This window comes from Anoplopoma fimbria, unplaced genomic scaffold (genome assembly GCF_027596085.1).
Source record: "Anoplopoma fimbria isolate UVic2021 breed Golden Eagle Sablefish unplaced genomic scaffold, Afim_UVic_2022 Un_contig_13148_pilon_pilon, whole genome shotgun sequence".
NCBI classification, from domain to species: Eukaryota; Metazoa; Chordata; class Actinopteri; order Perciformes; family Anoplopomatidae; genus Anoplopoma; species Anoplopoma fimbria.
This window is the reverse complement of record NW_026553559.1, coordinates 17,650-31,267: the sequence shown is the minus strand read 5'-3', so window position 1 is coordinate 31,267 and position 13,618 is coordinate 17,650. Positions and strand designations below refer to the sequence as shown.

Below are 13,618 nucleotides of genomic sequence, written 5' to 3'. Positions count from 1 at the left end.
AGTAACAGGGCATGTTAACATAAACTTGAATTAAGTCGTGGTTTTAGTATCTGGTTGTGAAGTCACAATCAGACTGCAGCCATCTAGTAAATATGTTACTCAGTTTGACCCCTAAAACGCGCCCAGTGTGATGGATTACAGCCGACACAAAAATGACAGTGACAGTTACTACGCTTTTTAGTTGGTTGGCAACTGTGCAGTGGGTTGTCCCTTCGCGGCCTCCGTCGCAGTACTCGAGGACGTAGGTGGCGGTAGTCTGCCATATTGTCTCTGATACAGCAGAAATCACACACTGGCACAGGCACACACCGGCGACGGAGGCAGGCGAGGACCGTTGGCTTGACGAAACTCAGCTAACGGGGAAGCATTGCGGTTGTGGAATTGATCTAGGGGTAAATATCCGCTCCAGTGTTGCTCTTCTGTTGATAAAGGCAGACTCCCTTTCTCTGTGGAAACTAGCGAGCATTCACGTTAGCCATGCTAAGGTTAGCGGGCTACCAACTTGGGCCCGCCTAGAGCCGATAAGTTACCGACACCTTCTGCTGACAGCGACAGCTATCCGGGTCGGGTGGGCTAGCTGACTAATAAGCTTTCGTTTGAACGTAAGTCGTCTGTAGATGCAGACAGTGGTACAGCTGCACGAGTCAATAAGCCTCTGTAAATATACAGCTATGTCGACACAACGTTAACATTGCGGAGGTCGCATACATTATAATGGTCACTGAATGTGATCAGCTTGTCTGCTCCACGTAAGTTTTGCAACCATCATAGTCGCTTCAGATGTAAGACAGTAATGTGAGTGTTGAACGTAGCTGTGATTGGTCTAACGCTGGCCAGTTTAACGCAGGTGAATGTAAGGAGGAGGTCTCGCGTTACGTGGTGGTGTCTTTAGAGTCAATAGGCTATTATTACAGTATTGACTGAAACACCGTATTCAGGTGTTAACGAAACGGAATAGTACACTTAAAGGGTCAAGTGTGTTTTTTGCTATTCACACCGGCCTATGGCCGAATGAGTCGCTGATATAGTTGGGGTAACGTTGTTCACGTTACTTGAGCCACCATTAGTGTAATTCGTTGACGTGGGCGTTACCCTGAGCTGTTTGAAGGTTGTTGGTGGAGTACTTCACCTGTCAACTAGGGAGTAGCATAGGTTAGAGTAACGTTAGCTGAGGCCACTGACGTTAGGTTAGCGAGGGACGTATAGGAAGAGAAAAAAAAATGCGCATGTAGCGTTCAATTTAACTAGAAAAAGGTGGTCAATAAGCTTCCAAATCCCTTTAATTTAAACGGCCCAATTTAACATATTTACCTTAAAGCCCCTTTAACCATATTTAGAAGTATGTATGGCCTAACATGTATGGCCTAACACCAGCCAGTGTGTATGGCCTAACACCAGCCAGTCAGACAATGAAAATATGTTCTTATCCCAGAGTTGGTATGAGCGCACATTAAAGCAGACCAGGACCTGCACATGCATTCCTTATTATTTCAAACATGTATGGAAGGTTTTCCATTAAGTGTTACTTACTTGACCTAGGTTGGAATGAGATTAAAGTGTCCAGTTGCTCTGATGGTCCAGTGGTGTCATTCAAATAATGGATTTGGCCGTTTGAATAAGATCAATAATTACACAGCTTTCTGCCCTGCTAATTAAACAGGCTGTGTCAATACTTTTCTAGGAGTCAGTGTTGATGTTTTAAACACAATGTAGAAATGAACACTCAACTTCGACTGGAATTCTTTTTATCCACTTCTGTCTAAGCACTACCCAACTCTCATGTCAATCTGTGAGCTTGACTCAGCTCTCTCCCTCACTACAACATCCTTTCTGTTGTTGCTGTAAGCAGCTGGTATCTAGAGCTCCCAGACAGTTTTTTCCCACCACAGTCCGAAAGGGTTTGCCCAGAAAATCAGTATAAACAGTAAAAATTCTTGGGTGTATTTTTATCGATCTTATTTGGCATTAGTCATTTTAATTATGAATTTTAAGCTGCCTTGAGTTAATGCATCTCAATGGAACCTCCCGTATATTAGCTGTTATATCTTACTTGCTCTTCTCTTGCTAATTTCAATATGGACTTGTTGTTCACAATGCAGTATTAACAGGGATTGGTGAATAGAAGGCATTAATGGCGATCTCCTGAACAGTAGAGTAGAGTCAATCTTATGACTGATGAATCTTGAGGCACAGTGCCAAGCATGCACTGGTGTGTGAATTTACGGTTTTCTCATTCGATTTGTAAATGGATGGATGGATAAGAATCTGCTGACACCTGTGACGTATCAAAATGAATCAGGAATTGAATTTCTCTAATCCTTTATTTCTCACCCACCTTCCTTTTCAGCTATCCCACCCGAGCCCCCTGGCGGCCCCTCCCCCCGTCCTCAGGTAGAGCCACTCCTACCCCCTGCCCTGTTGGGATAAACCCCCCTCATCCCTACCTTCCCTCCTTTCCTCCCCTCCCTCCCACCCACCGTCCCTCCCTGTACTCCATCAGTCCTCCCCCGCTGCAGTAAGGTTTTCCCAACCACCTCGCAAGCTGTTTGACATGTCAGGACCCGTGCCGAGCCGGGCCCGAGTGTACACCGAGGTCAACACTCACCGGCCCAGGGAGTACTGGGACTACGAGTCCCACGTGGTTGAGTGGGGTAAATACCTCAGTAATCCTTGACGTTTGCAGGATGCTGCTTGAGCACCTCTTCAACCTAGCTGATGTTCGGTTCGCAGTTTTTTTCCTTCCTTTTCGTTTTCCTTCTCAGAAATCAGGATGATTTTCAATTGGTGCGTAAACTGGGGGCGTGGCAGAGTACAGCGAAGTCTTGAGGCAATCAACATCACCAATAATGAGAAGGTGGTGGTGAAGATTACTCAAGGTAAATCTATGCAGAGACTGAGGCTTGGATCAAGTCAGAGGTTCTGAATGCTTAAATCCCGTCTTCTTGTCTTTCCTTCTAGCCTGTGAAGAAAAAGAAAATTAAGCGTGAGACCAAGATTTGAGAACCCACGCGAGTCCCAACATAATTCCTCCCACCTGTGATGTTAGTGAAAGACCCTGTGGTAAATATAGTTTATTGAACGCTTGACAGTTCAGAGGCCATATTTAGTTTGTGTGTTCCTGTTGACACAATCAATATTTTGTAAGAACAAACCTATGTTGTGTATGTTGGGTTTCTGAAGTATCCTTACTGTACCAATAGCGTGTGGAGCCCACCACCTGTGCAAGCTTATCGTTTTCATTTGGGAAGTATGTTTGTGTAAGTACTTTGCCAGCTGTAGCAGTAAGTTAGATACGTGTATGTGATGGCATACAGCTTGCTCCTATGTTGAGCCAGGGCTCTGGCACAATATAAACATTTATTGTAGAGACAGACTTGCAAATAATAGAAAGTAATAGTTAGTTGTTGCCCTAGCTTTACCTTTCCCCCCCCCATTGTAATTAAAGATCCCTTGGAGGGCCCTGCTCTAAGATGCACCCTTTGTTATTTATTTAAACAGTGCTAAAACAATGAGTTGACTAACTAGTTGATGGAAGATAAATCGCTGACTGTGATGATACATCACTAGGCATTCATAAAGTAAAATCACTTTTCTGCTTCTCCCTACTGGCATCATTGTAAACTAAATACAGTTAATTTAATGCTCATACAAACAAAGCAGTTTGAAGACATCTTATGGGCTCTGGCATCTTGTGACTTTAGATTATGGTTTATAGAATATAAAACAATGGGTAGATAAATTGTGAAAGTTGGTTGGTTAGCTGCAGCTCTAGTTCACACTGTAAGCAACAAGTGACCATTTGTGGGTATGGCCAGCAGACTACATGTGTATATTTCAAACATTTAGTTGAAAAATCTGACAATACAGACGTTTTTACAGCTTCTGGCTAGGATAAACATTGTAGTTCTGACAATTTTTTTATTTTATTTTTTTAAGTAAAAAAAAAAAAAAGTTCAGAAGGTTAAACTAAAAAAACACTTAAGCTTATAGCCACCCAATATCATCAACTGGGGATATCTGTTAACTAGAATGAATCCAGAAATATGGATTCTCTGAATGGCCGTATTGCTCGGCATCAATGGTAAGCTGGTGAGCTTGTCCTCATGAGATCCAATAAGAGAAACTGGAATTTCTGAAATGTTATAGGCCAGCGACAGCTGACTGCCCACATGGTGGTGGAGTTTCCATGCTTACATGTGTACAGAAAATGAGTGGGCATTTGGAGACTTGACTTTGGTGTTGCTTATGGTGTGGTTAGTTTGTACAGTGTTTGAGTCAGTGCCATAGCTTGTTACAGTGCTTCAGTCAAATAGATGCATATACGTAGGCCTAGTGGTAGATATTGTTGGTTGAGACTGCAGCACATTAAGTGCACAAACTATTTTTTTTTTCAGTCCCGAACGCCTGCCTTGGTCTTTGAGCATGTTAACAACACAGACTTCAAGGTAGGTCACTTTTTCTTCACCTTTTTATAAAACGTTGCCGTGCAGGATCACGGAAACCTCCTTTCTTGGCATACGCGATGTTTTTCCTGTACACGTGTGTGTATGTGATGGAGGAACACGAAGGTCCAGTGCTATGTCTTCGGTGCCCAGAAAGTCAACCGTCTTCTGGTTCTATCCTCAATCGCTGGCACATTTCCACAGCTCAATGTGATTGACGATGTATGACTGTTCCATTGACGTGTGTGGCCTCTTTTACTGTTAGACGATACCATAGAAAGCCCAATGACATTGCTTTTGTCTCCAGCAACTGTACCAGACCCTGACAGACTACGACATCCGGTTCTACATGTACGAGATCCTCAAGGTGAGTCCTCCTCGGTGCCTGTCCGCTCATAATGTTTAACCTCTAAACGTCGAGGAGGTGAAGCATTGAGTCCTTGAACAAGACTGTCTGTCCTGACTTTATTTTTCTCTGCCATCTTGTACATGCTCAGGTACTCGTACAGTACCAATCCTCTGTTTAGGCCATCAACATTGTGTGTGTTGACTGGTAGACAACATCTTCTTGTTATCTGTTGCTGTTTTGGAATTACTTGGAAGAAAACAACAGTGTGACCAATTGATAACAAAGTTCCTTTGCCCTTGTTTGTAGGCCCTGGACTACTGCCACAGCATGGGGATCATGCACAGAGATGTGAAACCACATAACGTGATGATTGATCATGAGCATCGTAAGGTGAGTGATTTCAGGGCACTTTCACGCCTTCTTTTCCGTTTGATCCAAACCAAAATGACTACGTCCCCAAAGGTACGCAATTCCTAATCCAAATTAGCTTTGAACACCACTCATAATTTGCGACTATATGAATTGCCTTTTTAAGAGCTACCATCATATCAAATGTACACCACTTATATGAAGACCAAAAAGCTAAGCTAGCGGGGGAGTTTGACAGTCACTCCGGAGATAAAAAAAATTACCTCGAGGTAACAGCGTATTATTTTGACCAGCAGTGGGAACTTTGGTGGTTTGCATTGATCGTTATGAATCTAATGGACATGCTGAAGCGTACGCCGAACTCTTCGTGCAAGTAGTGTGAAAGCTTTTTTACTTGGATGGGTTGTGCTTTCTGACAAATCACAGGAAGTTCTAGAATCCTAGCGCCATGTCATAAGAGTAGGGAGAAAGAGAGAGGAGGGATTCAATTCAGTTTATTTTGTATAGCCAAAAATCACAAGTTCCAAATTTGCCTCAGAGGGCTTTACAATCTGTACACGTACAACATCCTCTGTCCCGGAACCCTCACATCAGCACAGGAAAAACTCTCCTAAAAAAAACCTTTTAACAGGGAGAAAAAAGGAAGAAACCTCTGGGAGAGCAACAGAGGAGGGATCCTTAACAGTTACAACACATTAAATGTATAATGGGATAGAGTTAGAGAGAGCGAGATGTCATGTACAGTTCTTTTATTTTCTTCATGTAGAGTTCTTTAGTGCGCTTGTAAAATTGGAATGTGAAAACAAAACTAAAATGTTTTGTTACACTAAAAATAATCTAAATCGGTCAATCCAGCCTCAATCAAAAGCCAATGATTATTGCTTCTGTGTAGTTATGTGAACCAAATAAGTAAGTCATTTTAATTTGTTAAACACTAGTACATGCGTTGCCTGTTTGTAGTTGCTAACTGCTTCATTTCTACGTCTGCAGTTGCGTCTTATTGACTGGGGTCTGGCCGAGTTTTACCACCCAGGACAGGAGTACAACGTCAGAGTCGCCTCCGCTACTTCAAAGGACCTGAGCTCCTGGTGGACTATCAGGTACGTGGGTAAAGCATGCTGCTTTAGGTGGAGATGACTTGTTCTAAGTATCTGAGGGGTGATAGTGGAGATCTTTCGAGTAGGCCCTCACTTTGCATTGATCTTCTTTCCTGTGTAATCTGAGACACTGCTGGTCAGATGTCAGAGGGGAGTAGGGGTTTGTAGATGGTTCATCTCAAACCTACTGTTGACTTTCATTTATTTGTGTTTTTGTTTGCATCTAAAAAGGTATCCGTAACACATCACATAGAACTATAAGTCTATTTAGAGACCATATTTTGATTAGATCACACCAGCCGTAAATCCAAATCAGGCCAGGGGCGTAAAATAAGACAGCCAATGGCCCCTTACGCACTTTCTACCCCCATACTTATGGCAACCTTGCTCTTACCACACCAATCTTTGGACTCGGCCTTCATTTTAATCTCAATTCCACATCTGTTTCGTGACTGTATGTTACACGGTTGCTACGCTATCGTGTGACAAAATCTGTCAGCCCACAGACATAAACACCTGGCAGAGTAGTCCTAAACTCCTCTGTGGTCGTCCTGCTACCGGAACACATTATGCCATGATGACACACACACACACACGCACACACACACGCACACACACACACAGGGTCACTCATTGCTGTCGTGGCTGGTAACAATAATGATGGTGATGATGTTATACAGTTAATTATTGTAGTCTGAATGGGTTGGATGTTACCTATGGGTGGTAATGTTGTGGTAGAAACCATTTGAACACGGCATTGAAAATATTTGAAGTTGTGACGGACCTGGTTCTTTTAATGGTGCAACTTTTCTGTTAAATAATTGTTTTAAGATTACATAATCAGGAATTCTTTATGATAATCGGGCAGCCTTGGGAAACCTGTGGCAGCATAACACAGACAGCTCTGTGTTGGGAAACACTGGATTGAATTCATCTTGGTTATAAGATGCACTTGAGGGCTTAAACAAGGGTACATGCTTGTTCCTGATAGCCAAATGGGAACAGCATTGTTAATGCATTGTTCTATTCTTAATGATGCATCAGTGCTCATTTAAACAGTGTTACAACTCATTGAGAAATTTAGTTGTCTCTCCTTTTAATCCTGCCTGTGCTCTGAGACTTGTGCCGTGTGTTGCAGATGTACGACTACAGTCTGGACATGTGGAGCTTGGGCTGTATGTTGGCGAGTATGATCTTCAGGAAGGAGCCCTTCTTCCATGGCCATGACAACTATGACCAGGTAAACGCTGGTAGCTACCTTACTGTGAAGGCAACACCAGAAGTCTACAGTGCCTCTCTGCAGACGCTATCCAAAGCTACCTTACTGATGACAGGCAACAAGGTGCCACCAGAAGTCCACACCGATACAGTTAAGGCAAGGACACATCGATCAAGCTATGCCTTGTTGGAGAACTTTTCTCCATTATTATTGTGGATAGCATTTCCGCCCACAGAACTCATGAGAGTGGTGACTGCATGTCTTTTCTGTAACTGACTTCGCTTTCGATTTATATTTGTGTCTGAAAGGGTGAAAGTACCTCGTACAAACAGTTTGTTCCTTGTGTGTTCCTGTAGTTGGTGAGAATAGCCAAGGTCCTGGGGACTGAAGACCTCTACGATACATCGACAAGTACAATATTGAGCTGGAACCTCGCTCAACGCATTCTGGGAAGGTGAGATGATGATGATGATGATGATGATAGTGTCTCGGATATGCAGGCTTTTGTATAGTGACTATACCTAGCGCTTTGTTTTGTAGTCGAGTAGCCTTGGGCCCTAAACTGGGTTAGTTTAGCTCTATCTCGCCTCTCTCCTGGGCCAGTTTGGTGGTGTTTTAATCCGGCAGGGCTGGCTGGTTATCGTCTCAAAGTCCGCTGGACTTAATCTGAACGCTTCCTTCTAAGATGTTGAGGAATGTATTCTGTCATATTCAATTAGTGATTAACGCTAAAAACAAAATGAAATTTAGGGAGCTACAGGCGGCAGCATGTTCATGTCCCACCCTTGCTATAACAAAATCCATCCAGATTTAATCCGTGCTCCATGCACATCATTTATCTCGTCAACACAACAGTCCGTCTGGGAATCGGTGTCAGAATGTAATGTGTTCTTTTGTCCTCCAGGCATTCTCGTAAGCGGTGGAGCGGTTTGTCCACAGCGAGAACCAGCACCTGGTCAGCCCCGAGGCGTTGGATTTCCTGGACAAGCTGCTGCGCTACGACCACCAGGCGCGGCTGACCGCCCGCGAGGCCATGGATCACCCTTACTTCTGTAAGTGTTGATGTTTTATAGGAATTAATTCACAATCTGTAATATCAACAAGACAATAAGTGCTTTCTTTATTTTTTGTTGTTTCCTGCAGTCCCAATTGTGAAAGATCAGTCTCGTGTGGCCGGAGCCACACTGCCTGGTGGGAACACAGCTGTCAGCTCAGCCAGCATGATCACTGGTGAGAACACACGCACACGTCAGGAAGTGATCACACTGCCCAGAAATGGAGAGAAAAAAACATTTATGGCAGCATCTCTATTATGTCTCTGCTGTCATACTTATGGTTTGATCCCATACCCTCATAATTCCTTATGTTAATACTTCCAACTGCAGATCAATTGCAGGGAAAGTGATCAGACAGGTTTTCTATATTTCCACAGTTTTATCAGATCATCCAAGTGAGAAGCAAAAGCCAACGTTAAAGTTATTAAAGTTACTGTTTCGTCTTTGATCACGCACAATACAACGGATAAACTATTTTGTCAGTTTCGATTACATCTACGTTAATCTTAATGCAATATAAGTGGTTCACATATTTGGAGTTAATTAGAGTTACAAAGGTTTAAAACCAATGTGGTTGTAGATTGAAAAAGCTGTGGGCACCAGCTGTGCTGCATTCTCAGGTCTCAGCAAGTTGGAACGACTACACAAACAAAGTGCAGGCTGTTGGGTGGAAAAAAAAAAACAATATTCCTCTAAAGATAGATCAAAGTCAATTTACATTATACAAGTTAAAACATGTTTGCTGAAAACGCATGAAAAGACCATTCAGAACTGGAGCTGAGAGCATTGGAGCAGCCAGCGAAACACACTGCACTGCTCTGCATTTCCATCACAGCTAGTTTTAGAGTGAATCATTTCCATTCAGTTTCAGACGATCGTGGGAGGGGGTGATGAGGCGCCCGCAGGAAGGGTGTCATAGTAACCTACATGAGTGATAAATTAAATGAAATACCATAAGCAAATTCTTTCTATTTGAAACTTGCCGCCATCAATTTGATCGTTCCAAAAAGGTTCTGTCAGGCCGAGTGTACACAAAGAGCATCTGAGCGGACATCCTTTTATGCTCTTTATATGAGTCATCTGGTTTTTTTTGCTACGGGTGTTTATAGATCTCTGCCAGCACCTCCAGCTGCAGTTTCTCTGACACACGAGTTGTCTTTCTATACAAGTTAAAGCCACACTCTGGTCGTAGTGCTGCTTTTAGAAAACACACTCATGGTCAATCACATTAGCGCTGCCACAAACTGCTTTGATTCATCTTAAAAATGTTCACTCCAAAAAATCTAAATGACCATTGCATTTAAGTTTTATTTTTATTTATTTTTTGACAATCTGAGTGTTGCTGTATATTGCAGTGCAAGACGAAATGTAAACAAAGGTTTACATTTTAACGTGCAAAACTGTTGGTTGATGTACACTTGTTAACGGGATGTGCCACTCACGGTTCTGCACATGTAAAAATTATTTTTACAAAGTGGCGTGAAGTTATCAATGGGGTTATATAAAAAAAAGTTTCACCGCCGTGGGTGTCTGCATTTTGCGAACTGACTGTACCCGCATGACGGGAGTCATGCGTCACTTTCATGAATTGAACACGATATGTAACGTTAGGTCAAGCGTAACTTCATGTAAACAGACCACTTAACTATCAGCTGTGAGTTCTAGATCAGTCTGGAGACCTAACCAGTGGAATATGGGTGTGTTATCATTATTATCTTGCAACGTTTGTTATTTTTAAACAGAAAAAACATTTTATATTGGGCTATTTACTGGGAATTGCAATTTAGCCAACAAGTAGAAAACCAATCTCCCTCCAGCCAGCAGCCACCTTCTTTAGGTTTTGTAGTTAAATGAGGAGATACACAGATAACTTAACTCTCTCATGAACCCCAAAACCTGCTGGGTGGATGGAAAAGCATGTTTTCTTTTAAACAATCGCCAAAACCACACCGTTTATCACAGAAGCTGTAAAATCACGTCACGAACGCCCGACTTTCATCTTTTTAACGGTCCTCGAACACATCATGTGTGACAAACACTTCAATGCAACCAAGACTAAGCCTAAAATTGAAACATTTCCCGAAAAATATTTTATTCTACATGTCTTATTTAAAATTTTGCCACAAATAAACCGTTTACTCAAAACCTAAAATTCTGAGCGCAACTAGGAAGCCATGATTGATTTATTTTAGACCGACAGTCATGTGACCAGAATTCTGTGAATCTTCAACTGAACTACAGGCTGTTGAGAAGGAGAGGAGAAGAGAGGCTGCAGGTAGAAGTTGTAAAAAGCGAATAGTTCCCTATTTATATATTGATAGAGCCTCAATTTTTTTACATTAAATATTCTTAACATGTTGGATATATAGATTCCACTGTTTCTCATCCTTTGTAAAATAAATCATTAAAGAATTTCCACTTCCATTTTTCCTTTCCCCTTTTATGATTTATGGTTGTACTGCACAATAGACAGGTTTGAGTTCTCTACTCTAGAGGTGCAGGACTTTTATATTGCAGTGAATAACAAAACCACCAAGGGTAAATGTGACGAGCGGTGAATCCCTTGAAACTGCTTGGGGTTCAGAGGGTTAACTCCACCAATCAGTACTTTCATAGCGAGCGACAATTAGAAATAGAAACAGGGTGACCATTAAAAGTTGTGCTCCAGACTGACTGTTGCTCTGCACAGTGCTGCGTCGCTCACAGCTAGCTGTGACACCGTGTCAATGACATATTGAGCAAAAATAGATATTGGAATAGTTTGCACCTATGCGCTTTTATAGGAACAAATATTCAAACAACAATTTTGACCGCCCTAGTCGGTTCTGGAGCCGTGGAACTGCAGGCGATACAGTATGGATGGAGACCCGGTGCCATTTGTCTACATCTAGACTACTGCCGGCACTGCAGTGACAGTAAGCTCAAAATGTTTTACTTCAAACACTTATTCAATGGACTTTCTAAGGTAGCAGGCAGACGACCTCATCAGCTGCTACACAGACAAAAGGTTTTTTTAAACTGTGCCTGTTTTTAAAATATTGATCTAGACACATTTCCAGTGTCATCAATAACGGCAACACATCGTGGCAGCCCTAAATCAGTCCCAAAACAGCAGGTGCATCAATGCAGAGGGAAGCCAAACGTGACAGTGACAGTGGTGCTTTGTTGTTAAGTTGGGGAGATGTGATTGTTGTTGTACATTCAGTGTAAGGGTAGTTGACTTCCTGTTCAGTTCAGCACCCCCTCTTGCACTCGTGTGTTTCTAACCGTCCCTCTGGCTCCCCTCTCCTCAGGTATCTCTGCCTTGCCAGCCTCCACTCCCCTGGGCGCTCTCACTGGCTCGCCGGTCCTATCTGTTGCCACCAACGTCCTGAGCACCCCGTGCCCGCCGCCGCCCCACAGTGACGCCCCACCAAAATCCTCACCGCCCCAGGCTCTCCCACCTCTGGGCAGGTGCTAAACGGGGTGCCACTCTGCCGGCCATCACCACATCCAACCTAATCTCGGTGCGACGACCAACCTCCCGTCTGAAGGATGCCGTCGTCTTAAGAAAAGAACGATTTATCCTCCGTTCCTTTTCCTCCTCGAATGAACTCGTTAACCTGACATCTCAAATGAATGTTCTGTGTAATTTGAAATATACAGGTATTCCTTTCATTATTTCCCACAAGCCGTAGTGACTACAAAGAAGGGTGTGTGTGCGTGTGTGTGTGTGTTGAGTCTGAGAGCGAGTGCCATCAGGGTGTGTGTTTTTTCAGTTTGGACTGTGAAGGCAGTGGTCAAAAAGTACATCAGCTGAAGGTGAAAGAATGCCGTTGGCTGTGAGGACAAAAGGAGCTCCTCCTGTTTAGTTTACTACGGCAGCATGGTCAAAAACCAGACCCGATGACACTTACTCAGCCTCCTCACACGAGTCTAAACCCTCCAGATCACAGCGTTTTGGAAGTGTTTGGTGCTGTTCTGTGTTCCAGGTGTATGTGAACACGATGACACTTCAACACTTTCTCTGCCCGAATAGTTCTGTCTTGCCTTTTTCTTACCAAACCAGATAACCGGTCTTCTTTTTTTATATGCGACTCTCCGTCAGCCGTCATGAGTTTTTGTTTTGTGTCGAAATGTCCCAGAGTGCTAGATAAAAGGTTCGCCACCACCGAGCGGTTTGGATCAACTCTAGTGTCGTACTCCTATCTCTTTAAGGAGCCAGGTAAGGTTCATTCAGGTTCTCAAAGAAATGGTTTCTCAAACGTGCTGCTCTCCAGTTCCTTGAATTACTTCAAGTGGCTTTTATTGAATGACTTCAAGACATAACCAAAGTTTACTCAGTCGGTTGGAAGATGAGACTGACCAAACCTAGATTTGTTTTGTGGGAGTTACTCATACTGTAAGGCAGGTTGACAACGTGGGTTCTAGGTCATAAGATGAGACGTGATCCAATTATCACCTGCAGGTGACTGAAGTGCTGTCGGTGTTGGAGGGAAGTTCAGTTCTGTAATGTGCAGTGTCATGGGTGAGCTTTGTGATGAGTAAGACTGGCTTCCCCCGACTCACTGAGGGTGTTAGTGGAGGTCAGTTGTTGAATAGCACTTGAAGGTTAGAGTTCTCCACCGTGTTTTAGTGCCAGAGTTTGAAACTGTACGTTTTAGACCCTGCTCTGTACATGCGCATCTTTTTTCTTTTATTTCTTTTCAAAACCTGAAAAATGCAAATAAATCCAAACGTGTATACATTGACCTGAGAATGGAGCAGTTTGAGTCCCTACATCACTGTATATATTTTTATGTCCTTATGTAGAAGACTAGTATTTGAGAATATTTGTGTAAATAAACACGTGTTTTATTTATGAGGAACATCTGACTGAGTTCATGTCTGTCCTCTCACACAGACTAACTTTATGTCGCTTTGAATCAACGTCGCAAAGTGCAAACTGGATTTTTTTAAATTAATAATGCTACATTTTAAAGAAGACACTTTTTTTCTTCCAAGTCTTTAAATTAGTTATTTCTTGTGACTAATGTACATGGTTATTACGGTTGCTTTAATTACTCCTTCCAAATGTGACACTAAGGGCGCTTTCCAATATGTTAACT

The 13,618-nt window shown here is 42.8% G+C and overlaps 1 non-coding gene and 1 pseudogene across 1 annotated transcript; both read left to right on the top strand.

The window, feature by feature from the left end:
- The first annotated feature begins 2,551 nt into the window (after positions 1-2,551).
- Positions 2,552-12,986, top strand: LOC129116612 (casein kinase II subunit alpha-like; annotated as a pseudogene).
- LOC129116615 (small nucleolar RNA SNORA57) lies at positions 4,502-4,640 on the top strand. Its single transcript, XR_008533584.1, has one exon. It is a non-coding gene; the product is annotated as a small nucleolar RNA SNORA57 (small nucleolar RNA).
- Positions 12,987-13,618: the final 632 nt, after the last annotated feature.